The following is a 25,308-nucleotide window of genomic DNA, read 5'->3' as shown; positions in this document are numbered from 1 at the left end:
GGTTTTTCAAAACTCAAAAAGAAAAACAAGCATTGGAAATGCAATAGGTCTCGCAATAGAATAGTTAGACATTTTTCTTTTTGCAAATGGAAGAGTGGCGTTGCGTGGATGAGTGGCGTTGCGTGGATGAGTGGCGTTGCGTGGATGAGTGGCGTTGCGTGGATGAGTGGCGTTGCGAGTGGCGTTGCGTGTGTGAGTGGCGTTGCGTGTGTGAGTGGCGTTGCGTGTGTGAGTGGCGTTGCGTGTGTGAGTGGCGTAGCGTGTGTGAGTGGCGTAGCGTGTGTGAGTGGCGTAGCGTATGTGAGTGGCGTAGCGTGTGTGAGTGGCGTAGCGTGTGTGAGTGGCGTTGCGTGTGTGAGTGGCGTTGCGTGTGTGAGTGGCGTTGCGTGTGTGAAGGATTGGTAGTGCGGGCACTGCTGCTTGTGGTATCTGCGAGATTTGTGTAAGTAAATGGAGAGGGGGGAGAGAGTTGGAAGAGAGAGTGAAAGAGGCAGAAACGTTGAGAGGAAAAGAAAGTGCGAATCTGTAAGCTGAGAGATGTGGCATAACAGAAGGATTGGTAGTGCGGGCACTGCTGCTTGGGGTATCTGCGAGATTTGTGTAAGTAAATGGAGAGGGGGGAGAGAGTTGGAAGAGAGAGTGAAAGAGGCATAAACGTGGAGAGTAAAAGAAAGAGCGAAGGAATCTGTAAGCTGAGAGATGTGGCATAACAGAAGGATTGGTAGTGCGGGCACTGCTGCTTGGGGTATCTGCGAGATTTGTGTAAGTAAATGGAGAGGGGGAGAGAGTTGGAAGAGAGAGTGAAAGAGGCAGAAACGTGGAGAGTAAAAGAAAGAGCAAAGGAATATGTAAGCTGAGAGATGTGGCATAACAGAAGGCTTGGTAGTGCGGGCACTGCTGCTTGTGGTATCTGCGAGATTTGTGTAAGTAAATGGAGAGGGGGGAGAGAGTTGTAAGAGAGAGTGAAAGAGGCAGAATCGTTGAGAGGAAAAGAAAGTGCAAATCTGTAAGCTGAGAGATGTGGCATAACAGAAGGATTGGTAGTGCGGGCACTGCTGCTTGGGGTATCTGCGAGATTTGTGTAAGTAAATGGAGAGGGGGGAGAGAGTTGGAAGAGAGAGTGAAAGAGGCAGAAACGTGGAGAGTAAAAGAAAGAGCGAAGGAATATGTAAGCTGAGAGATGTGGCATAACAGAAGGATTGATAGTGCGGGCACTGCTGCTTGGGCTATCTGCGAGATTTGTGTAAGTAAATGGAGAGGGGGGAGAGAGTTGGAAGAGAGAGTGAAAGAGGCAGAAACGTGGAGAGTAAAAGAAAGAGCGAAGGAATATGTAAGCTGAGAGATGTGGCATAACAGAAGGATTGGTAGTGCGGGCACTGCTGCTTGGGGTATCTGCGAGATTTGTGTAAGTAAATGGAGAGGGGTGAGAGAGTTGGAAGAGAGAGTGAAAGAGGCAGAAACGTGGAGAGTAAAAGAAAGATCGAAGGAATATGTAAGCTGAGAGATGTGGCATAACAGAAGGATTGGTAGTGCGGGCACTGCTGCTTAGGGTATCTGCGAGATTTGTGTAAGTAAATGGAGAGGGGGGAGAGAGTTGGAAGAGAGAGTGAAAGAGGCAGAAACGTGGAGAGTAAAAGAAAGAGCGAAGGAATATGTAAGCTGAGAGATGTGGCATAACAGAAGGATTGGTAGTGCGGGCACTGCTGCTTAGGGTTTCTGCGAGATTTGTGTAAGTAAATGGAGAGGGGGGAGAGAGTTGGAAGAGAGAGTGAAAGAGGCAGAAACGTGGAGAGTAAAAGAAAGAGCGAAGGAATCTGTAAGCTAAGAGAGGTCACAAGTCCCAGGATAGAAATAAAAAACCTGGACTGGCGTACCACATCACTTATGGGTTTGGGGCACTTGGAGGGGCTGCAGGCGGAAATCAGTAACTCCACGTATGGTTCCTGCATAATTCCTTTTAACCCCAGAGTTACAACCAGAGATTCCTTACCTAACAAAATGGTGAAAGCTTACGTAGACTAGTGCGTTTATCAGCATAATGGCGAGAAAGAGTACTTTGAAATTGAATTATTTGTGAAGCAATTTAATATAAACTGGAAAAATGTTTTTTTATCAATAAAGTCTGTGCTTGTAGAGCGTGCGTGCAGAAGGTTCTTAAAGCTGCAGTGAGGCCTCTTCATTATTTGCTACATTGTGAGGTTAAACAATGCACTCAGTGCAGAACCGTGCCCGAGTGAGCTAAGGGTTAACATTAGCTGTGTGTGAATGACGAGAGAAATGGAATGGAGCCTCGGAGTGCACAAAGTGTAATGAATGAAGATCAGGAGACGGAGGGCATTGCTGTGGGGAGGGGGTGTAGGAGAAATGCACAAGGCGGGCAGGGGAGGGGGCGGAGCGGGGAGAGCGGCATGACCACAGAAGAATAGTTTGGTGATTTGCCCACAACATTATGCAGTAAGAACGTTACTTCACCGAGCTATCTTGCAGTATTCGGTCGTTAAGTGTATCTCATCTAGCACGGTGGGTTAGATTTTGTAGCGATTTCCATGTATTCTGCAAAGTATTGTACAATACTTGAAGTGTCAGTGCACAAAGTGTAATGAGTGAAGATCAGGAGACGGAGGGCATTGCTGGGGGAAGGGGGTGTAGGAGAAATGCACAAGGCGGGCAGGGGAGGGGGCGGAGCGGTGAGAGCGGCATGTGGGTGTTAAGAAGCCGGGCCTTTGAAGTGAAGCTAAGCTTCACTTCAAAAGCTGTCGGAGGAATGCGGGAGAGAGGAACAGATGGCGATTGCGGCTGTGCACGCGCTTTTAAGCTCAATGCACATGCGCATTGAGCTTAAAAGTCACGGGCACTGCAAGGAATCGCCACGATTCCTTGCTTCTCAGTTAAAAGTTGTTTAAGCCGCAATAGGCTCGCAAGCTCGATGCGCATGCGCATCGACAGGCGAGACCTAAAAATCCAGCTTTGCCTCACCAGACACTTTCTTGACCAACTGAGATCCAGTATAGTTAACCTGGGGTTGGCTAGTAAACAACCTACAGTAGTGGGCTGGTAATCAACCTAGAACAACACTGGAAACAATCTCCCCTTTGAACAACAGGGCCAACTTTTGGGACCCGATTTCAAAATGTACCATTACTGCCCCCATGCACGTTTGCCACACTATTAGCACCACCCTACACATTTTGACTGCACACACCGATAGAGATGGATACTGCTCACCCATATCTCCTCAACACTGCAGCCTGGCCCCCTCTACAGCACCCCCCTTGTACAGACAGATACAATTAAATGCACAGCCTAGACATAGAAAAATCTCTGTTGTAAAATGCAACTGGCTTGGATATATGCAGATAACATGTCACTTGCATACACCTCCTTACTGCCTCCCACACAGTATGCAGGCAACTTTAAAATCCCCAGCTGCATAGGTTTAGCGACCTGTACCCTGATGGTCTACAACTGTCACCTGCTGTCATTCAGACAGCCAGGGGATGCACCTCCTTGACATTTTCTTGAACTAAAGATTGGGAGCCACTGCAGAGAGCGAGAATATATTTCCTTCTGCCTACTCCATCATTCGCTGTAACGACAACACTTAACTCCACCCTCTTTAAGAAGACAAGTCTCCTGTATTTATGCTATTCTGCAAAGCACTGCAACTGTGTGCGTTCCCCAGTTGAGATCAAAATGGTTGGCCTATTTACAGCCTTCTCCCACTTTGAGCAATGGATGTTCTGCTGGGCCCAAATGGGTGCTCTTTCACCCAACTATAGGTTGCACGTGTAACATGTTAAATTCTTACAAAGAATATATCATATCCTGGATTCTACATGTAAAATTTGCCTCTGAGGCCACAAACGCCACTCACAATGGGGCCTTAGATCAGGTTGCAAGTAATACATAAATGATTGCAGTGACTGGTTTCGCCATCCAGAGGATATCACTTATGGCCCTGTAGGGATATGTAAAAGACGCTCCAGTGTATTTACAGAAACAGACAGCTATGCAGCTTATCATGGTGAAACGTTGAGTGCCTATCCTCTGAGGAAGTGTTCTACTCCCAAAGTTAAATACAGGCTGAAAGACACCTTAGGACACACCATAGTGTCAAGAACAACTGGAAGCCTTTTGGGAACTTATGCTGATCAATCCAGGGGCTTTTTGCTACTGCAGAAGGATGGGGAATGCTCTTAATCCATAGTATATGCACCATTTGAGTGACTCCTGGATCTGTATACTAGGAAGGCCTGTCCCTAAGCTAGATGGACGCCTGAAGCATTACAAATTCCGGGGAGGTGTGTTGCACTCTGGTGGTGTCACGTTGGGGGTCTCTTATTTAGCAAACTGGTGAATGGATTTTTTTGGGGATGTGTCGCAAGAAACTATAGTTATGTTTACTTCTCTCACTTCTCCGATACTCTGTATTCTCGTGCTGGGGGCTGAGTGCATATGTTGTTTAGGTATTCCGGTTTTAGATTTTTTGAAAAGTAATACATAAATAAAAGGTCTGGTTGATTTATTAGCTTTTTATCACTGTACAATGCATCTTATATGTTTACATTGCCATTATGTTATCAGCTGGGTGAGACAATCATCAAGTCAATGTACATTCATAGGGCATCACTGTACAATGCATGTGATATGTTTACATTGGCATTATGTTATCAACTGGGTGAGACAATCATCAAGTCAATGTACAGTCATAGGGCACCATGCCCTGAAGGCACTCCAAGTGCATCATTAACACATTTCTAAAAAGGCGAGAAGGCCTATTATCTTCCACTATTTCCTTTTATGCAGCAGACAGGTTTTCTTCCAGAACCCTAGTGGGGAATGCACATAAAGCAACTCTTCAAAAAAGTTGTATAAAATGTTTTTTTTAAAAAGACTCCCGCCTATCACATTTACTTTTCTTTTGAATACCGGGGGAAAATTATTTAAAGGCCTACTGTTTTCCTGTCTACCATACTTGGCTAGAGAAAGCAGGTGTCTGCCCAGGAAGTGGCAGGTTATACTGTTTCTTTGCCCTCTGGTACTTTGTACAGAGCCCACAATAAGTTGTAGGAAGCAATTATTTGCATGCTCTGTGGATTTTCTTGGGACTTTCAATACAGTGTCCGTTCCCCTTTACGGAAGAAGCAAGAGGAGTAAGATATAGTACCAGGACTTTTGTATTTGGTGCAAGGGTTGTCTGTGGATACTCGGAAAGAGATCCATCTAGGAACTTATTAGCAGAATACGAAAAGAAAATTCCGATTTGTAATGGCATTAAGAGCTTCTTTGTAAACCTGCCTTTTTTTCCCCTGGCAGACCTTCCAAAGACGCTTGCTGCAAGACCTTTTGCTTCTAAAGTTGTATCTCAAAATGTACAAGCCCTCCTTAATGTTTATGAGTTGGTCATCTTAGATGGGATACCTTTCAGCATACAGCAGCAGCTTGATACCTTATAACAATGCACCCTAAATATCAAGACCCAAATTGTGCTACCTTGGAGAAGAAAGATCTTGTTAGCATGGTGTTAAAAGAACAAGCATCTATCAGTATACATACCCCCAGCGTTACACACAGTGGCCCTCCCTGACCTCAGTGCGTTCTTGCTTGGGCTCCCGGCGGGGGAACTAATCATTGGTGGGGACTTTAATTCGGTGGTGGACAATTGCATGGACAGACTCCTTCCGAGGGCGGCCGTGTCGGGAGTGTCTCGCCTGGGGAGCTTCTTAGAAGCGATGGGACTGATAGATGTTTGGAGGAAATACCACCCTGCAGAGCGACAATACACATACTACTCTAATGTCCATAACAGCCTCACTAGAATAGATTACTTTCTGGGCTCCTTGGGTAGCCTTTCTAATATTAACAATGTAGAGATCAGACCGCGGGCATCTCGGACCATTCCCTCGATGCTACTCAACTATACGCACCATCAACAAAAACGGCGCCGGATTTATCCGATACACCCTGGTTATCTTAAAATCCCCAAGATTAAGAAGGCGCTAAAGAGGACGACAAAACACTATTTTCAGGAGAACGAGGGGTCAGTGAATTCCTATGTCACTGTATGGGAGGCCTATAAGACAGTCCTCAGGGGGAGGCAATATCCTCCATAGTGAAATGAAATAGGGTTTTGTAAAGCGCGTTACTACCCGGAGGCCTCGTAGCGCTGTGGGACGGTAGGTTTTAAGGAGATTGTTGTCTGGCTTTAATGGTAAAGAAGTGTTTTCAAGCTTTTCCTGAACTTTAGTAGGTCAGGTTCGCTATGCAGTGTGGGTGGCAGGGAGTTCCAGACTGCGGCCGCATTCTGTGAAAAGGAGCGTCCACCCCATCTGATTTTCTTAGTTGTGGCCAGAAAAGCTGTGCTTGAGCGGAGTGATCTCGGCGGATGGTAGGGGGTGGCAAGGGAACAGATCATTGCGGGGGCTTTCTTCCACATGGCCTTGTGCATTATGCACATCGCCTTGAATTTTACTCTGGCTTGGATGGGCAGCCAGTGTAATTTCCTCAAGGCGGTGTCTCCTGAATGTCTTCGGGGGGAGTCCAAGAAGAAGGCGGGCTGCCGCGTTCTGAGTTACTTGGCGTCTTTTTATTGTACTAGATGGTGCGTCCAAGTAGAGAGCATTCCCGTAATCAAGATGGGACAGGACAATGGCCTGGACCATTATTCTTCGGGCTTGAAAAGGGAGTAGGGGGCAGGACTTTCCTTAGAATCCTCAGTAGGCCAAAGCATGTGGCAGACAGTATTGTGGCCTGTTGATTGAAGTTAGTGTGTCGTCTAACCGTACACCTAGGCTTTTAATCCGGTCCTTTGGTTCTGGTGGGGTACCCATGCAGGTCGGCCAGTCGATGGTAGGTCTTGGTACTGTTGTGTTCCCCAGAAACATTAACTCTGTTTTGTCCACATTTAGCTTCAGGTGGGATAAGGCCATCCATTTTGTTATGGCTTCTAGGCGGCCACTCAGGTTATGGGGAGTGCCGTCTGGGTGATTCAGGGACACTACTAATTGTGTGTCGTCGGCGTAGATTATGATTTCAAACCCAAATGGGTGAACAATTCCTGCCAGGGGTTCCATGTACACATTAAATAACGTGGGACTCAGGGAGGAGCCCTGGGGAACTCCCTGATTGAGGGGCCAGATATTAGAGTGAGTGGCACCCTCCACTACTTGAAATGTGCGGTCTTTCAGAAAGGATTTTAGCCACGTGATAGCATTTCCTGTCACTCCCAGATTTATTAAGCGGGAGATTAGGATGTTGTTGTTCACGGTGTCCAAGGCGGCACTCAGGTCCAGCAACATGATTGCTGTTGTGCCGCCTTGATCCATGTGCTTTCGGGCTAGTTCTGTTACTGTTAGCAGGGCTGCCTCTGTTCCCAGTTTTGGGCGGAATCCGGCTTGAGAATCATGGAGTAGGTGATTAATTTCTAGGTATTGCATCAGAGTGGAATTGATGTGCTTCTCAAGCAGCTTACTTATCCAAGGGAGGAGCGAAATCGGGCGATAGTTTGCCATTTTTCCAGGGTCGAGATTGGGCTTTTTCAAGAGGGCTCTGACTTGTGCACATTTCCAGGCTTTTGGTACGTTCCCTGTGGTTATAGACCTGTTTATGATGTTTAAGATGGTTGGACTAATGGTATCTGCAACCTTCAGCAAGTGGCGTGGAGGGGCAGGATCGGTGGGGGATCCAGATGTTATTTTTTGCATTAGTGCTTTGAGCAAGTCTTCCTCCGGCAGTGGGAATTCTGCTAGCTGGTAGACAGAGGTGGTGGGGGTGGTATCTGTTTGCGAGGAAAGCAGTTCGGTGGAGTTAAAGGATAGGGAGATGGTGTTGATCTTTTGATGAAAGTACTCTGCCTGATTTTCGCAGCGGTCCTGGGCTTCGCTGGGGTCGTGCATGATGGGAGGGGTGCTAATCAGGGATTTGGCAATCCGGAATATTTCCCTCGGGCTGTTGGATGCGGACCTAATTTGTTCCTCATAGAAAGCTGACTGAGCCGAGTTAATTTCGGCTTTGTATCCCTTGATGGCTTCCCGATGCCTGATCTTGTCCTGTTCTCTAAGTGTGCGTATCCATGTCCTCTCTAGCCTCCTGCAGTTCTGTTTTAGCTCTTTTAGTTTAGGGTTAAACCAAGGTGACTCTTTGCATTTGGTTTTTTCCTTGAGGGATTTCAGGGGAGCTATCGCGTCTAGTGAGGACTGTACCCATTCAATGTAGTGCTTGTACAGTATATCTGGGTTGTTTCCTGTTTGAAGTGGAATGGTGGAGAGGGAGTTAGCCCATTGGTCGGTTGATATCTTTGCCCAATTCCTACCCTTTAGTGTGGCACGGGGGGAACTGACGGGAGGTTTAGAATTTCCCAAATTAGTGGTACCAAGAAGTGGTCGGACCAAGGAAGTGGGACTGGGATCCCTACCTCAAGCCTGTGATCGTTGCTTAGGACTGCGTCCAGCAGGTGGCCTTTGTTATGTGTGGGTTCAAATCCCTTTTGGGTAAATTGGAGTGCTGCAAGGTTATTCAGAAAGGACTTAGCTAGGGGGTTTGAGAGATCATCCAGATGTATATTTATATCTCCCAACACTGTGAAGTGAGGTGAGGAGATAGCTAGCTCGGCAACATAGGAGAGAAGGGTTTCTATAAAATCTCCTATTTGTCCCGGAGGGCGGTAGAGAAGTAGTCCCGAAAATGTTGAGGTGGCAGATAGATCTAAGGCAAAGCTCATGCTTTCACAGTCTGGGATTTCGACTGGGCAGGTTCTACATTGGTAGCAGTTTTTAAATAGTATCCCTAGACCTCCTCCTCTTCCCCCCTTTCTGTCAACTCTCTGTAATCCATAGCCACGTTGTAGTATGGAACTAATGTCTAGGTCAGTCTCGTCTTTTAGCCAGGTTTCCGTAAGGAATATGGCGTCCGGATCGAGATTGTCAAGGAGAAGTGACATTTCCATGGAGTGTTTTGTCAAGGACCGACAATTTAGAAGAAACATTTTGGGCGGGGGGTTGGGGTTCTCCATTGGTTTGCACGGGGGTCTGGGGTTGAAAGAGGGAGAAACAGCTAGAATTACAAATTCTGGAGGCGGACTTGGCAGAGGCGGAAGCCCGACACGCTAGTGACCCGAGCCCAGCCGCGACTCACAGTTTGCACTTTGCGCAGAGACGCCACAGGGAACACCTGATGGCACTAACCAGACAACAACTAGCACATATGCGACACAAAATCTATGACATTGGCAATAAGGCAGGAAAGTTGCTGGCATGGTTAGACAAAAGGGAGAAAAGGGACAGGTGGATAGCGCAGCTTAGCACAGCTGAGGGGGGCAGCACAACAGACCCACACACAATAGTGAACCTACTGGCGCAACACTTCCGCACAATCTACTCCTCAAACTCGACAATTTCAGAGGAAGAGGCGATGACATATGTAAGATCTGGCCATGCCCAAACTGACCCCGGAAGAGGCACAAGACTTGGAGAAGGACCTCTCGGAGGAAGAGGTGCACATGGCCATTGGGGCGTTACGATCGAGTTATATAAAAATATAGCAGGCTTGCTAACGCCATGCATGCTGCACATGTTCACAGAGAGTTTAAAAGTGGGAGAACTCCCGCTAGGCCAGCGCACGGCCACCATAATAGCCATTTAAAAACCTGGCAAGCCGGCAGATCAATGCACCTCATACCGACCCATCTACCTCATAAATGCGGAGGCCAAAATCCTCGCCAAGCTGTTGGCGGACAGACTCACGCCATACCTATCGAAGCTCATCCATCAGGACCAGTCGGGCTTTATGCCCGCTAGAAACACAGCACTTAATTTAAGAAGATTGCACGGAGCACTAGCTCGTGCGGAGTATGTACATGAGCCGGCAGTGATACTTTCATTAGATGCATATATGGCATTTGATATAGTCCACTGGCCCTTCCTTTTCGCTGTGTTGCGGCATTTAGGATTCGGCCCGAGGTTTTGTGCCTGGATTCGACTACTTTATACAAAACCCATGGCGCATGTCACCGTTAATGGCCACATCTCTGACGATTTTCCCCTGGCACGAGGAACGCAATAAGGCTGCCCATTGTCACCGCTATTATTCGCTCTAGTGCTAAAACCCTTGGCGGCCTGGATACGGTGGGAGCCAATGATACATGGCTTCAGATGGACTGATACCTAGGAGGATAAGATCCCCCTTTACGTCGACGACAACCTGTTGTACCTCACTTCCCCTAGGCGTTCCATAATTTGTATTTTAGATGTCTGCACGGCATACGGGCGGACCTCCGGGTACACCCTCAACTGGTCTAAATCCACCATGCATGTGCTTCATGGCCCCCCTCCACGTCTCCCGAACAATTGCCTGTTGAAGACAGCGGCAGGTACGTTTAAATATCTAGGGGTTCATATTTCGGCTGATGCAGAAGACTTTTACAACATGAATTTCTTGCAGCCGCTGGAACATCTTAGGCGCGATATCCGACACTCGGAAGCTCTACCGCTAACCCTGCTGGGGAAGGCGGCGCTCTTTAAAATGATGGCGTTTTTTGTATATTTTGGAAAACACACCCTACCCAGTAAAACCCGCATATTTCAAAGCAATAGCGGCACAAGTATCCAATCTGTTATGGGGCAATAAACCACCACTTACAGCACAAGCTAAGCTAGTACGCAGCTGGTACGACGGAGGAATAGCACTTCCAGATGTGTAACTTTATTATTGGGCTATTATACAAGGACAAGGGAACCCAATGGTAATTTGGTAGGGACCTTGGGCAGTATCGTATTATAGAGTAAGAGATCATTTGTGCCTTATAACATTACCAATCATGAGAAAAATGCCTTATCCACCCTAAAAAACAACCATTCCCTCGTCATAAAACCGGCGGATAAGGGAGGGGGGAATCGTCATTCAAGATCTTGACCTATACAAAAAGAAATCCTACGACAACTCAGTAACACTGAGCATTATTGTAAATTACCCCGCAACCCGACCAGTGAGATCCAGAAACTTATTTTCCAAGTCACCACGGAAGCCCTAGAATCAGGTTTCCTATCAAAAAAAGAATGTGAATTCCTCAACACCAAGGCCCCGCGCATTTCAGTAATCTACTGTTTCCCTAAGATTCATAAGAACTCAGAATCCCCTCCCGGCAGGCCTATCGGTTCGGGCTGTGGCTCCGTCCTGGAACCCCCTTGGACACTACATAGACTATTTCATTAAACAATTTGTCCCTGGCACCATCTGTTACATAAAAGACAGCATGGATATGATTAATCTTATTGAGGACCTTTCATTTGATCCCACATCCAGCGACATGTGCACACTGGATGTGGAATCACTGTACACTAACATTCCCCAATACGAGTCCCTCCGTGTCATTGAGAAAGTGTTGGAAACACGTCCACACCCACATAATGTTCCCTCTGTTTTTATTCTCCAATTATTGGAGATATGTCTGACAAATAATTTTTCCTTTTTGAAGGGCAATTCTACGGCCAAGTGCGCGGCATCTCAATGGGAGCGATTTTTGCTCCTAATCTGGCCATCCTCTATATGGACCACCTTGAGACATCCTGTATCCTTGACACGTCTAACCCTTTCCACAATGGCATTGCCTTGTGGAAACGGTATATAGACAATATTTTCCTACTGTGGACTGATTCCTCTGATGGCCTCACACAATTCCATCACTGGCTCAACAATAACAGTGGAGGCCTAAACTACACACTCTCCACCAGTAAAGAATCACTTCCCTTCCTAGATCTAGTGATAAAACACACGGAAGGCCGCCTTACCACCAGTCTACATCCCAAACCGACTGAGCGGAACACTTTACTAAACTACAGCAGTCACCACCCACGCGCACTGAGAGATTCTCTCCCTTTTTCCCAGTTCCTTCGCATAAGGAGGAATTGCTACTTTAAAGAAGACTATTTCAGCGAGGCCAAGACACTAAGCCACAAGCTCAGAGCGAGAGGCTACCCACGTAAACTCGTGCGCCACTCGCTTAAACGCGCATGGTACTGCCCAAGGGAAACTCTTTTAGAACCCAAGCCCAAAAAAATGCAGGAGCGTTTTATTTGTGTCACTACATTCTCTCCAGCATCCAATGCCATAAGAAAGAGTGTAGTAAAGCATTGGCCTGTGCTGAATGCTGGACAACTGAATCTTGAACGTCCATTGTTCGCCTTTAAACGGGCAAAAAACATAAAAGATCATTTGGTCCGGGCATCTCTCCCTCAATCAACCCTGAAAACCACACTTAATGATGCATGGGGCCTACCAACCTTGACATGGCATGTTAAATGTGGCACCTGCGTATGTTGTGATTACACTGTTAAAGGAAAACCTTTGAGTATGGAACCATCAAATTTGAGAGAAAGTATTTTTCAAATTGTAACACAGCAAATGTAGTGTACGCTATTTTGTGCCCCTGCATGATGATCTACGTAGGTCAAACAAGCCAGAAAATCAAACTCCGGATCGGACAGCATCGCAGCAGGATTCGCTGCAAAACTGCTAATGCCCCCCTTGTGGATCACTTTACAGACAAAGGACATACTGAAAATGACCTCAAATGGACAATAACAACATTGATCAAACCGCCTCCACGAGGGGCTGACATATCGCAATTACTTAACAAAGAGGAACTACATTGGATTTTAAGGACCAACAGCATTCACAGTGGCCTCAACCGCCTTGAGGACTGGACCTCCTTATTATAAAAATGCCATCTGTACCCTGTACTATAACATGTATTCAAGTCACATGCTGTGCCACCTTGCATGCTTTCACCCCAGTAATTATATTTTATCACACTCTAACTGCACCGACACTACCAATCCCACACCATCTTAAGATGGCCGCCGCCTTTTCCATCTCAACCCCTACACCTGAGATTCCTTAGTCCTCCTTCGCTGTCCGCTGATAGTGCTGCCCTGATCCTTATACCGGGTCCTTAATCGGCATGTTAACAGTCTCTCAGGAAACACGGAAGTAGATGAAGCATTTCAGCTCACCACTACCGCAGTAAGTGCTCACGCCTAACTTCTTTCATCCCCGGCGACCCGCTGTCATAGCTTGGCGGTTTCCCGCCTAACCCCTGTTAACAATTTTGTTCTCAGATAATGCGATTGTGCATTTTTCATCGGCTGGCCTCCAGTAAACGCGATTGCGCAGGGACGTTCTGAGACTTTTAAGCGGAACTGGTAAATATATGTTCTGGTTTTAATCTAATCACCCGTGTATTCCCACATAGACTCCTAACCTTGTAACCCTGGAATTTCGCCCACACAGATACCCCCGCTGCTGGCCTAGCAACCACTAATAACCAAATTGTGAAGGCCCACGCGCCTCACAGAAAAACGTGAGACTCGATTAAAACTCCTGCCTTACGTAAATCCCCGCTCACATTGCACTTTGTTTACTAGTACGCACTGCGTCGTTTTTAAACCACACGCGGCAGAAATAACTACTCGTTTTCCTATCACCACTCACCACTATGTACTGCGCCGTTTTTTAACGTTTGTATTAACATGACCTTATGACGGAACCCGCCTTCAGATAATGGAAATCACGAGCCAAGTCCACATAACGCACCACTTCGGATTAGCCCGTTAAAACATGCTATTTTTATTCTATAGGACTGGGTCACGCGCTATGTGCTTGAGCAACTATGTACAACCCCCTATATAGTCTTAACCATGTAAACGCAGTTCTGACATGATTCATAGATTCATATCACTCCAGCATGAAATTCGCACCGCAATAATCACGCCAATCGCCGTCTTTTACCACAAATGTCAGATTCTATGCTGAAAACATGCCTAGCTTATTTTTCTAAATGTGGTTTATACCTTTTTTCTCCTTTTTTCCCCCGTGTGTATCTTACCTTTCTCCCTTGTCATTTTAAATGTAAAGTATTGTAAAAAAGGCGCAACATATTATTGTCAAGACTACAATGTATAATTCAATTGTCCTGAAGATGATGCCTTGTATGATCAGTTGACTGGGGGTGAGTGTTTGATTTGTTCAAACGCTCCGTCCATCATCCCCTTTTGTATCGCTTTGTTCGCCCTAAGTGTGGCAGGGTATGCTCAGACGTGAGTCCCTTGTTCACTTGGCCACTGGATTCAAGATAGCCTGGCTGATGAGGATTATGAATCCGAAACCGGTCCCAGGATGCTTGTTTCCGGTCCAAGGAAGACATGGCTTGGCAGTTCGGGCTGGACTGTTCCCATAAGGCACAGGGTCAGACTGATTTGCATATAGCCATGTCTGAACTGGGGTGGCTGAGTGAACTAAAGAATGGTGATGGATTAAACCCAGATCAGTTGACTGGGGGTGAGTGTTTGATTTGTTCAAACGCTCCGTCCATCATCCCCTTTTGTATCGCTTTGTATGTAATGTTGGCATCGAAACATCGTCGACATTAATACACCTTATGCACTAGGATTGAGCTATATTAGAGTGTGCAATGGTGTTTAGAAGTTGATCTATGTCTGTGTAAACTGAGTACAAGCATACAGACCCATTTTGGCTTGCCTTTTGGCCAATCTTTTTCGTTTTTCTGTCTTGTGTTTTGTGGGTCACGGCTGTGCCCACTTGTTATTGACGGTTTCATAAACGCTACCATTTGAAAACCATTATGAAAATAAATTCTTGTCCGGCTGGACAAAAGACATACCTTCTATTTAGTGTATGATTATCTCCCCTTGTTTATTCTTTCAGAATAGGGACCACTGTTCTCTACAATACTTTATTATTGGGCAGCAGATTTGAAGGTCATTAATCAATGGGTACATCTTCCGCAAACAGACCCGGCGCTGAAGGCGGACAGAGAGCAGTTGGGTATGGCAGACCTGCTGGCTCCCCTCTACGATAAAAAACTGACACGAAAAAAAATGGGACCACTGCCTCATACACTTGAGATATGGCACATAGCTCAGGCAAAGTTGGGATGGCAGGGGGTGCTCACGCAACTCACTCCGCTCTGGGACATAAAGCGACTAGGGAAGCTTAGACACAGCAAGGGTTTCGATCGCTGGGATGCTATTGGGATCTCCACGGTCGGAGACTTGTGACAGAAGGGGGGAGTGATTCCCTTCGATTTGCTACGACAGCAATATGATTTAGCCCCCTCTGAAATGTTCCGCTATAGCCAAATACGACATGCACTGATAACAGCGATCCCACCTGACTCAGAAGTTCCAGAGGCGTCTCCTCTGGAGGACAGATTGCTAACAGATTACATGCCAAAGAAAGCGACCTCCCTAACCTATCGAAAACTGGTGAATAATCTGCCTGATTTGATGAGAACGCTCAGGGAAAGGTGGTCTAATGATATTGGTGAGAGTGATGACTCGGAATGGCAGGAAGCACTGGCGTCACCAAAGGAGATGGGCATTCCCTCGCGCCTCAGACTGGTACAATTACGCATCCTACACCGCTCATACTATACGAGACACACCCTACATAAAATAGGACGTATAGCTCACTCCTACTGTTTGAGAGGGTGCGGGGAGGAAGGAACCTTTTACCATACCATATGGGATTGTCCCAAAATAGCCGAATACTGAGCACAAGTGCTAAGGACGATGTCGCAGTCTGAGGGAGTCACAATGCTACCTGAACCCAGACGTTGCCTGCTAAATATCTGGGAACCAAATGACCTTTCGCGTGCAGGGTAGAGTTGGGCTACTATGGGCATGATGGTGCCCAAGAGGAATATAGCACAGAGGTGGGGCAGAGCGGAAAGACCTGCTCTGGCAGCATGGTGTAGGGACATGGACGCTGCCAGGATAGCAGAAAGGGCGGTGTTTTGTGACAGGGGGTGCACAAGAAAATGAAACAAAATTTGGGGGGCATGGAGCAAGTACAGGGGGAACATTTGTGAGCCGCCTCCGGAACACGATGATAGCAGTGAGGATTCAGAGGAAGACTAAGGACTCGACAATAATTGTACAAAGTTCACACCATGCTCTACAACTGTACACTTGTGATTTTGACGTACTGGAAAGTGTCTCTGATGTAATGATACAATGCTTGGCTATATGCTTGTGCTGGAACCGTGTGCACTGTGTTATCATACAAAATTTAATAAAAAATGTTTAAAAGAAAAGAACCAGCATCTTGAAACTGCAGCCTAATATTGCTCTCTGGGATTGATGGCGACTCACTACCTGATTTTGGTTGAGGAAAAAAGTTAGGATCTTGAGTGATGGAGAAATTCAATCATTGCCAAAGAAGGTTTATCAATGCCACTTTAATTACGGCCTTGAAGGTAAAGCCTGTATAAGGAAGGCTGTCCCAATTGTCCTACCTGGTTCACTATCACTAATGATTAATTACAAAATCAATTTACTGCATCTTGAGAGAAAATTTAGAAAGAGATTCTCTTTAGCTATAGCCTCAATAATACAAGACTTTTGCTCAGAGGTTAGTTTACCTTCTAAGGAAAATACTAGGTGTGGATAGAATGTCAAGTACGCAGGAGTAATCAGAATAATTTCTGTGATTCCACACTGCTCTTTAATGCAGAATTACTGACAAGAATGCGATTACGCCAACTCATGCAATTAAGATTAATTTGCGGAACCAAAACCCTACCGCCCGAGCACATTTAGCAAGCATGAGCAGCTGCTCGTGCTGCTATGTCCTATTGCATTTAATGCTATTTTCTTAGCACAAAATGGTGTGAGTAAGTTGGGGGAAATACTACCCCAAGTGCACATTTAGCTAATGTGAGCATCTCCTTGTACTCACTATTCATGTTCTGTTGCATTAGCACCATTTCTTAGTGGAAAATACATCCTTGTGTCCATTTTGGAAGCAGGAGGGCATATATGTGCTAAGAAAATATCACTAAATGCAAACTTACTCTTCACTGAAAATTGTGTGTAATATTACTGAATCTTTAGGTAATTCCGTGTGATTGAGCTACACACAACTACGCAAGTTCCCCCCAGACCTAGAAATATGGGGCAGTCTTATGGTTGAAAATGGTCTTCTACTAAAGCTTTAATAATAGGGTTTTTGCTTTTGTTTTTTTTTTCATTTCAAAGCATTTTATTAAGGATTTTTCACATACATTTAAACATCGCTTTCACTTCACGGGGTGACACCCCCAACTGGTCGTACCTGCTTGAGGTACTCAATATAGTTTACATGATCGGATGTCCGCCTTAGTACTGTCCTACTATAGGAGTAAAGGTGTGTGAAAAGATGGAAAAGAAAAAGTGTGTATAGGAAAGGAGAAGGAGGTTGTGCGCAATGGTACTTTGCTTGCCCTACTGTCTTTGTGTGTGGAGAAGGCCATTTTGGTAGATAACTCTGTGGGCCTGTTGATCATGGAGGCTCATAGTGACCTAGGAACTCATCCAGTGTGGACCATATACCTCTGGTCGTTGGCTTCCAGGGTGAGTTGCGGAGTGCAATGCTATCAGCGCCTCTCAGGTATATTATCCAGTTGAACCACCCCTTAAAAGATACCCTCCCTGTGTCTTTCCATTTGGACACCACCATTTTAACTGCTGAGGTTAACAGGAGGTCCAGAAGGTCCCTGTCTTGTTGCGAGTGCAGATTCGCGGGTAAAAACGCCGTAGTAAGGGTTGAGAACTCTGGGTTTAGTGTACATCCCAATATTTTCTTAATAAACATGAATACCTCTTCCCAAAAGTTTTTTTACTTCGGGGCAGAGGAAGATGAGGTGAGCTAGGTCTCCTTTCTCCCTCTCACAGTTCCAGCATAAGTTACTCTCTCTAAGGTTTAGTGATGCTAGTCACGCGGGTGTCCAATATGTCTTGTGTGGTAGCCAGAACTTTGTCTGGGCCAGTGCTGGTGTTATTTTGTTCTTCGAGGGGAATGTCCAAAGGGTCTCCAACTTGTGTTCGTTCAGTGCGGTGTTGTGTAGATTTGTCCAGTAATCTGTTACTTTGTCATTGATTTTGGTCGTTGTGAGTTGAGAATATGCAAGCGGTGTGGATTACACTGGCAGGCAAATATTAAACAAAATTGTTTGAAATGGCACAGACATGGCTGTGGTCATCAAATTAGATATAGATAAATAAATCAAAAACAAAACAAACAAAAAACACTGACCATCTGTTCAGTCACCTATGCTAGGAATTGTGTTGAAAGTAAAAGTCCTTATTCTTGCTATTCAGCAAGCCTTAAGTTTCTGTTCCAGCTACACATAAGAGGTGTCTTCTCTTAAAAGTGTGCTTCTGCCTGCTGTTGAGAAAATAATCAGAAAAGGTTGGGGGGGGGGGGGGTTTGCGGATTAATAACGGAATGTGCAACTACAAAACAATGCAAAAAATACACATTATTAATGTAACCTATGTACGATACATTTAGAAAGAAATGTTCAGTGGCAACTATTGACGTGGTAGACACCTCAACACCCACTGAGGATTATTAATCAATCTCTTGGCTAATTCCTGCAACAGTTTCCATTGCTAATGCAAAGGTTTAAAAACTGCTTAGGAGAAGTTAAATCATTGTGATTATAATGTACAAATTGTACTTTTTTTGTGCATTGTTTAGATTGACAACTCTCTATAATGAACTCACTGTTAAAGTAAGTTACTTGTAGACATGTCCTTCTGGCACCTCATCAAGTGCCTTTACAAATTCACCCACCTCACTGTCCTGATCCAGCCCTTTGGTTACAGCTTCTCTCTGTCAGGATACTTGAGCTGATCAGTTTGACAAAATCCCTTCTCTTTCAACCATGCTCTATCCTACATTATCCTTTGTCTGAGATGTACTCCACAATCCGTTCTTTTCAGGAGAGCGGCAGTGCTACAGAAGCCCTCATCTTCAGCTGCAGTTAGCTGTTGAAAAGCACAACAGACATCCCTAAATGGTATTTTTTCTCACCCAAACCTATTGGTGCCTCTATTTTAAGGGGTCACTGCCACAAGACCATCTGAAATGAAAGTGTGCAGATATGATTTGTTCTGTTTTGGACAGGCTGCACATCCACAGACTTTTACGATTAGTAATGCTTTTTAGATGTACGCTACTTACATTTGTGTATGTGTGGGACTCTTGACCCTGCTTCAGGCAGGTCGCTCCCCAAGCTGCAACAGCTCCACCTGCTGTGCCCGTGCTTCCTGTCACTGCTGCTGCCTCTGCCGAGAGATCCATATCTGAAGATGCCCTTCTCAAGTGCATACGCGAAACAAAGCCCTCCAACCATTCTCTTGACCCTATCCCCAGTGCCATTGCCGTTGACTTCTATACCCATTCCCTTTCCTATTGGACCACTCTGATCAACCTCTCCCTATGGCAAGGCTCCCTTCCTGTCGCCTTCAAAACTGGGCAGGTCACCCCTCTGCTTAAAAAGCCCACTGCTGATGCGAAGAACCTCAACAACTTCCGCCCCATTACTAACCTTCCCTTTCTTGCGAAGATCACAGAAAGATGTGTAGCAAAACAACTCTCTCGTCATATCAAGGACAATGATCTTCTTGACAATTGTCAGTCCGGCTTCATCCAAAACTGCAGCACTGAAACAGCCCTACTGCAAGTTGTTGATGATGCACTGAGGATACTCGACTCAGGGGGGTCCTGTCTGCTAATTCTCCTTGACCTTTCTGCAGCCTTTGACACTGTCAATCACAACACCCTCCTCAATATCCTTCAACAGAGAATGGGCATGGAGGGCACTGTGCTTAAATGGTTTGCATCCTTCCTCTCTGACAGATCTCAAATGATCAAAATAGCGAATAGTCTCTCTTCTCCTGTGGCGGTGGGTCAAGGTGTTCCCCAAGGCTCTATACTTGCACCCACATTGTTCAATCTCCACTTAGAACCACTGGGAAACCTCCTAAGCAAATCCGGGATTCACTATCATCTCTATGCAGACGACACCCAACTCTACCTCAAGGTTACCTCCACTCATGATCTCTCCATCCTAAGCTCCACTCTCGACTCCATCCAAAACTGGATGTCAACTCATCAATTGATTCTGAATCCCTCCAAAACTGAATTCCTCCTCTTCTCCTCCTCACTCTCTCCTCCCCCGGTTCAATCATGGATGGATGAGATGAATCTACTAAACAATAAACCCATCATTGTCGACAGCGCAAAATCCCTTGGTGTCATTCTCGACAAAAAACTCATTCTAACTCCCCACATCAATTCTACTGCAAAATCTGCGCGTTACCAACTGCGCCTTCTTTGGGGAATACGACGCTTCTTCCCGGAGCAGGACCTTATAACCCTGGTGCAATCACTGGTCCTCTCCAGACTAGACTACTGCAATTCTCTTCTTACTGGCCTCCCCAAATCTCACCTGTCCCCACTTAAGTCTGTTTTCCATTCAGCAGCTCGTTTCATTTATGGGGCCAAAAGAAGCGATCACATCACACCGTTGTTATCTACCCTCCGCTGGCTTCCCTTCGAGGCTAGAGCTATCTACAAGACCGCTTGTATCACCAACAAAGCCTTGCACTCCTCCTCTCATCGCTACCTGGCGAATAAACTGAAACTCTCTGGAGGCTCTAGACCTTCACGCAATGCGGAGAATCTACATCACGCCATAACATTCATGATACCCACAACAAGAAAAGGTAGGACCAGGCAACCTTTCAAGACCAAAAAATGGACTCGAGACACAAAAGAAACAAATTTGGAACTACTGGTCGAAAGCTGTGAAAGAGAATTAAAGCCACCCAACAACCTGGAAAAAGTTAACGAGCTGACGGAACACTACATAGCACCTGTTGAAAATATAGTTAATAACACCATGCCATTAAAATTGAAACGAATCTCAGAAAAGACCAAAAACCCGTGGTTCAACGAAGCACTAAATGAAGATAGACGCAAATTGAGAATGGCCGAAAGAAAATGGAGGCAACACCCATCATCTCCTGAACTGGAAGCCCTCAGAAAAACAAGGAAACAATATAATAAAAAGATCATCAACTCAAAAAAGGAATTTATAAGAGCAGAACTGGATAATGCCAAAAACAGACCACGAAAACTATTTGAAATCCTAAAGGAGCAATCAAACAAACTAGCCAAAACAGTGCAAGAAAATTCAAAAACACCGCTAAGCTGTGATGAGTTCTCCACATTTTTCACGGAAAAGGCCAAAGCCCTCGAAATAGAGCTTAAAAACTCGGCGTTGAACCTTCCCAACGAACCTCGGTCTACTAACGATGCCAACTCTACAACGGATTGCACCATGACAAAAAACAAGGCGAGCTGGGAAACATTCGAACTGTACGACCAACACATGATTGCCAACACGCTCTCAGGAATCAAACCTAACAACCACTACCAAGACCCTCTGCCTGCAAAATGCGTAAAAGAAATCAATCACATCCTGATTCCAATATGGACCGAAATAATAAATGCGTCACTGTCACAAGGGATCCTTCCCGACTGCCTAAAAACAGGTCAAGTCGTTCCCATAATCAAAAAACCCACAGCAGATACATCAGATCCTAATAACTTTCGCCCAGTGACCAACATCCCTTTACTGGCCAAGTTGACTGAGAAATGTGTGCAGAACCAACTGAGCCAACACATCACTAAATTCTTCTTGCTAGATGAATGCCAATCAGGATTCAGAGCAGGGCACAGCACTGAAACAGCGATTCTCCACATTACTGATGACGCATTACAGGCCCTTGACCAAAACCAAGCATGCTTACTTATTCTCCTAGACTTGTCATCGGAATTTGATACGGTAAATCATGAAGCATTACTGACCAGGCTACAGGACAGGATGGGAATATCGGGAATAGTGCTGAAATGGTTCGAGTCCTTTTTACAGAACAGAACACAGCGCTTCCTGGTTAACCAATCAATCTCACCTCCTAGCCCTATCGCAATTGGAGTCCCTCAAGGATCGACACTATCCCCAGATCTGTTCAACCTATACGTCGAACCACTCACAGAAATTCTCCAAAAATCTCAAATATCCTATCACATGTATGCTGATGACACGCAAATTTACGTAAAGATCGGATCCATAAAAGAATTGGAATTAATGAATGAGACACTAAAAATGGCACTTCAATGGTTAACGGCAAACCACCTGAAGCTGAATGCACATAAAACAGAGTTCCTACTTATCTCTCCACCAAGGAGCAATACAGAAATAAAGGAATGGATGAAAGTCATGACGGCGCTAAACTGCACCCCAACCCTTGTCAACTCAGCCAAATCTCTAGGACTCATCTTAGATGAGAATCTAGACATGAAAGCCCACATTAACTCAATGGAGAAAAGTGCCCGCTTTCACTTGAACTACCTAAGAAAATTGAAACCCTTCATCACAGAGTCAGACCTCAAATTGGCAATCCAATCCTTAGTTATCTCGAGGATTGAATATGGGTGCACCACCTTGGCTGGACTACCAAAAACGTCCACAGCACCATTGAAAGCCTGTCTTAACGCTGCCGCAAGACTTATCACCGGAACTAGGAAATATGACCATATATCCCCGCACCTGAAAGCACTAAACTGGCTACCATATGAAGCAAGAATCCAAATGAAGATAGCATGTATCACACATAAAGCATTACACGACAACACCCCAAGATATCTAGTAAAGAAAATTCAGTTGTCCGGTGGCAACCGACCATCTAGGAGTGCTGAGGAGCTGCTACTACGACCAGCCTTCTTCCGAAAGAAAAAAACCTATGAAAGAGCGTTCTCAGGAGCGGCCCCCAGGATATGGAACTCACTCCCTCCAAACATCAGGAAAATCCAGAATCTGGTAACATTCAAACGGGAAGTGAAGAGCCTGCTGATGAATAGATACATTACTTAGTGGAGATCACTGATTATGGATCTGCTGTACTACTGCCTTAGTTCAGATCAGGTACGCCATTAAAATGGGAAGCACAGACAATAATATAATGGAATACGTATGAGAACAACCCAAAGGCCGACAGGAATGGATATTTGATTGGACAGGAGAACAGCATTTTTCTCGAACCTATACCGTGCTACCTCATATCTGTTATATATACATGTTTTGTTATTATTTAATCATAGAATATTTACTTACGCTAACGTCACATGTGCTACGAATATATATGTCATCTACCTCACTGCGGTTGCTTGCTAACTGCTTATACATATGTTAACCTTTTTCCTTTTCTTATTTCATGTTAAGCGCTCTGATACCCACGGGTCTTGTTCGCGCTATACAAAACTTTATAATAAATAAATAAATAAATACTGCTTGAACCTCCCACTTTCAAGAAGGAGAGAACAATGGCCCAATCCTTTTCAGGCAACGCAGTGAGAATCTGGAACTCTTTTCCGCCTCAGCTCCGGACCACCGCCTCCTCCCAGGCCTTCAAAAGGGACCTCAAAGTTCTCCTCCTCCAGAGACACCTCCAAAAGTAATTCACGTCCTAATGTTATTTGGAGGAAGACTTCCCACTACTGAAAATTTCTACCTCACATGACCATGGAAGTGCCTTCCCAGTGTATTCTTGTGGTTGGTGTGGCTGCCTGTTTGTAGTGTTCTCCATGTACTTGTGTTTGGTGCCCTTTTGTAACATGCACACACCACTTTGCCCTGGTAACACACGGTTTGCTACCTCTCACATGTTCTACCTTTGTTACCTGCACAAGTGCCACCTTTGCCTACATAACGCTTTTTGTGCATGAGTGTCTAGCACCTTTTGCAGTATTATACCTCAAATGATACTTTGTTTTCTCTTGTAACCGCACACTTGTCACTTTTTCCTCTTGTGCACTTTTCACTACCTCATGTATTTTTGGTTGCTCACAATTTTTACTACCTCATGTATTTTGTTTGCTCACAATTGTCACTTTTACCTTATGTAACGTAACGTATGCTTTTGTAATCTTTAATGTGTAATGGTTCTCATTATGTTTCATTTCTGTTCCTATTGTGAAGCGCTCTGACGCCTTCGGGTAAAGTCCGCGCTATATAAAAATGCATAAATAAATAAATAAAGGCAGTGGGTTGCCGTAGGTCTGCTCTTGCTTGCTCTGTATTGTTTACACTGCTCCTGCGTGTACTGTATTGCCTCTGTGTCACTGCTTAACCTATTCCATTTATTTTTTCACTCCTCCTTCCATTTTATTATTGATTTGTTTCGTTTCTCCTCTTTGCATTCTGTGCCCTCTTTTGCCTGGTTCCCTTGCCGATCCTTGCCCCCGTTCTTCCTGCCACTGCGTCCCCTGCGGCACCGCCCCCCCCCCGCTCGTACTGTATTGCCTCTGTTACACTGTTTAATTGAGTATTTTTCCTCCTCCCCTTTGTATTCTGTGCCCTCTTTTTCCTTCTGTTCCCTTGCCGTTCCCCGTTTTCCCGCCGCTGCGTCCCCGCCCCCCACTCACCCTTCCCATGGTGCCGCTGCGCGACCACGCCGCCGGCGCGCCTAAGGTAAACCCGTCCGCACCTGGACCACACCCAGCACCAGAATCCCTGGCCCCCGCGAACGACACGACACCCGCCTTCGCTACGACTCCAGCACCCTCCACGCACTGAACTCCGGACGATCACGCACCTGCTGCCTGGCCGCCCCGAAGCTAACCAAAGGACCATTCTCTTGCCGGAACTGCTACTTCACCAGCTTCCGGCCCGCCAAGCCACCAACCAGGAAAGAACCCAACTACCTAATATGCGTTCTCCTCAACACCCACTCCGCCCGCAAACAGGACGTTGAACTCTGGGACCTACTCGACTTAACCTCCCCAGATGTCGTCTTCCTGACGGCGACCAGGCTGAACCTCTCCTCAGCACCAGACATCGCCATAGCCATCCCGGAAGGCTACAAGATCACCCGCAGGGACCGCACCAACGGAGTAGGAGGAGGAATCGCCATCGTCCACAGGAACACTCTCAGAATCTCAACTAACACCGACGACACCCTCAGCAATCCCGAACACCTGCACTTCCAGATCCACACCGACCCCAACACCACCCTCAGAAGAACCCTCGTCTACAGACCCCCCCGGACACTGACCACAGTTGAGCGACTCCATTGCCGACTTGGTTAGGATACACGCCCTCGCCTCCAAGGACTACATCCTCCTCGGGGACCTGAACTTCCACCTCAAGAACAACAACGACACCAACTCCACCACCCTGATCGACAACCTCGCCAACCTCGGACTCAGACAACTCGTCACTACGGCCACACGCTTGACCCCATCTTCTCCGCAAGCCCCCACATCTCTTTCAACCACACCACCGAACTCCACTGGACCGACCATCGCTGCATCCACTTCACCTTCCGGAAACCCACAACGCATCACCGCACCCAACAGGTCCCTCGCCGCTGCTGGAGCAAAGTCACCGAAGACGAGCTAATC

The 25,308-nt window shown here is 46.0% G+C and overlaps 1 protein-coding gene across 1 annotated transcript in view; it reads right to left on the bottom strand.

Annotated features, from left to right (window-relative positions):
* STX6 (syntaxin 6) overlaps positions 1-25,308 on the bottom strand; it is a 119,858-nt gene that overhangs the window by 44,930 nt on the left and 49,620 nt on the right. The window lies entirely within an intron of this gene.

Source organism: Lissotriton helveticus, chromosome 1_1, assembly GCF_964261635.1.
Source record: "Lissotriton helveticus chromosome 1_1, aLisHel1.1, whole genome shotgun sequence".
NCBI classification, from domain to species: domain Eukaryota; kingdom Metazoa; phylum Chordata; class Amphibia; order Caudata; family Salamandridae; genus Lissotriton; species Lissotriton helveticus.
Note: the sequence above shows the minus strand (reverse complement) of the source record. Positions and strands in the feature narration are given on the sequence as shown.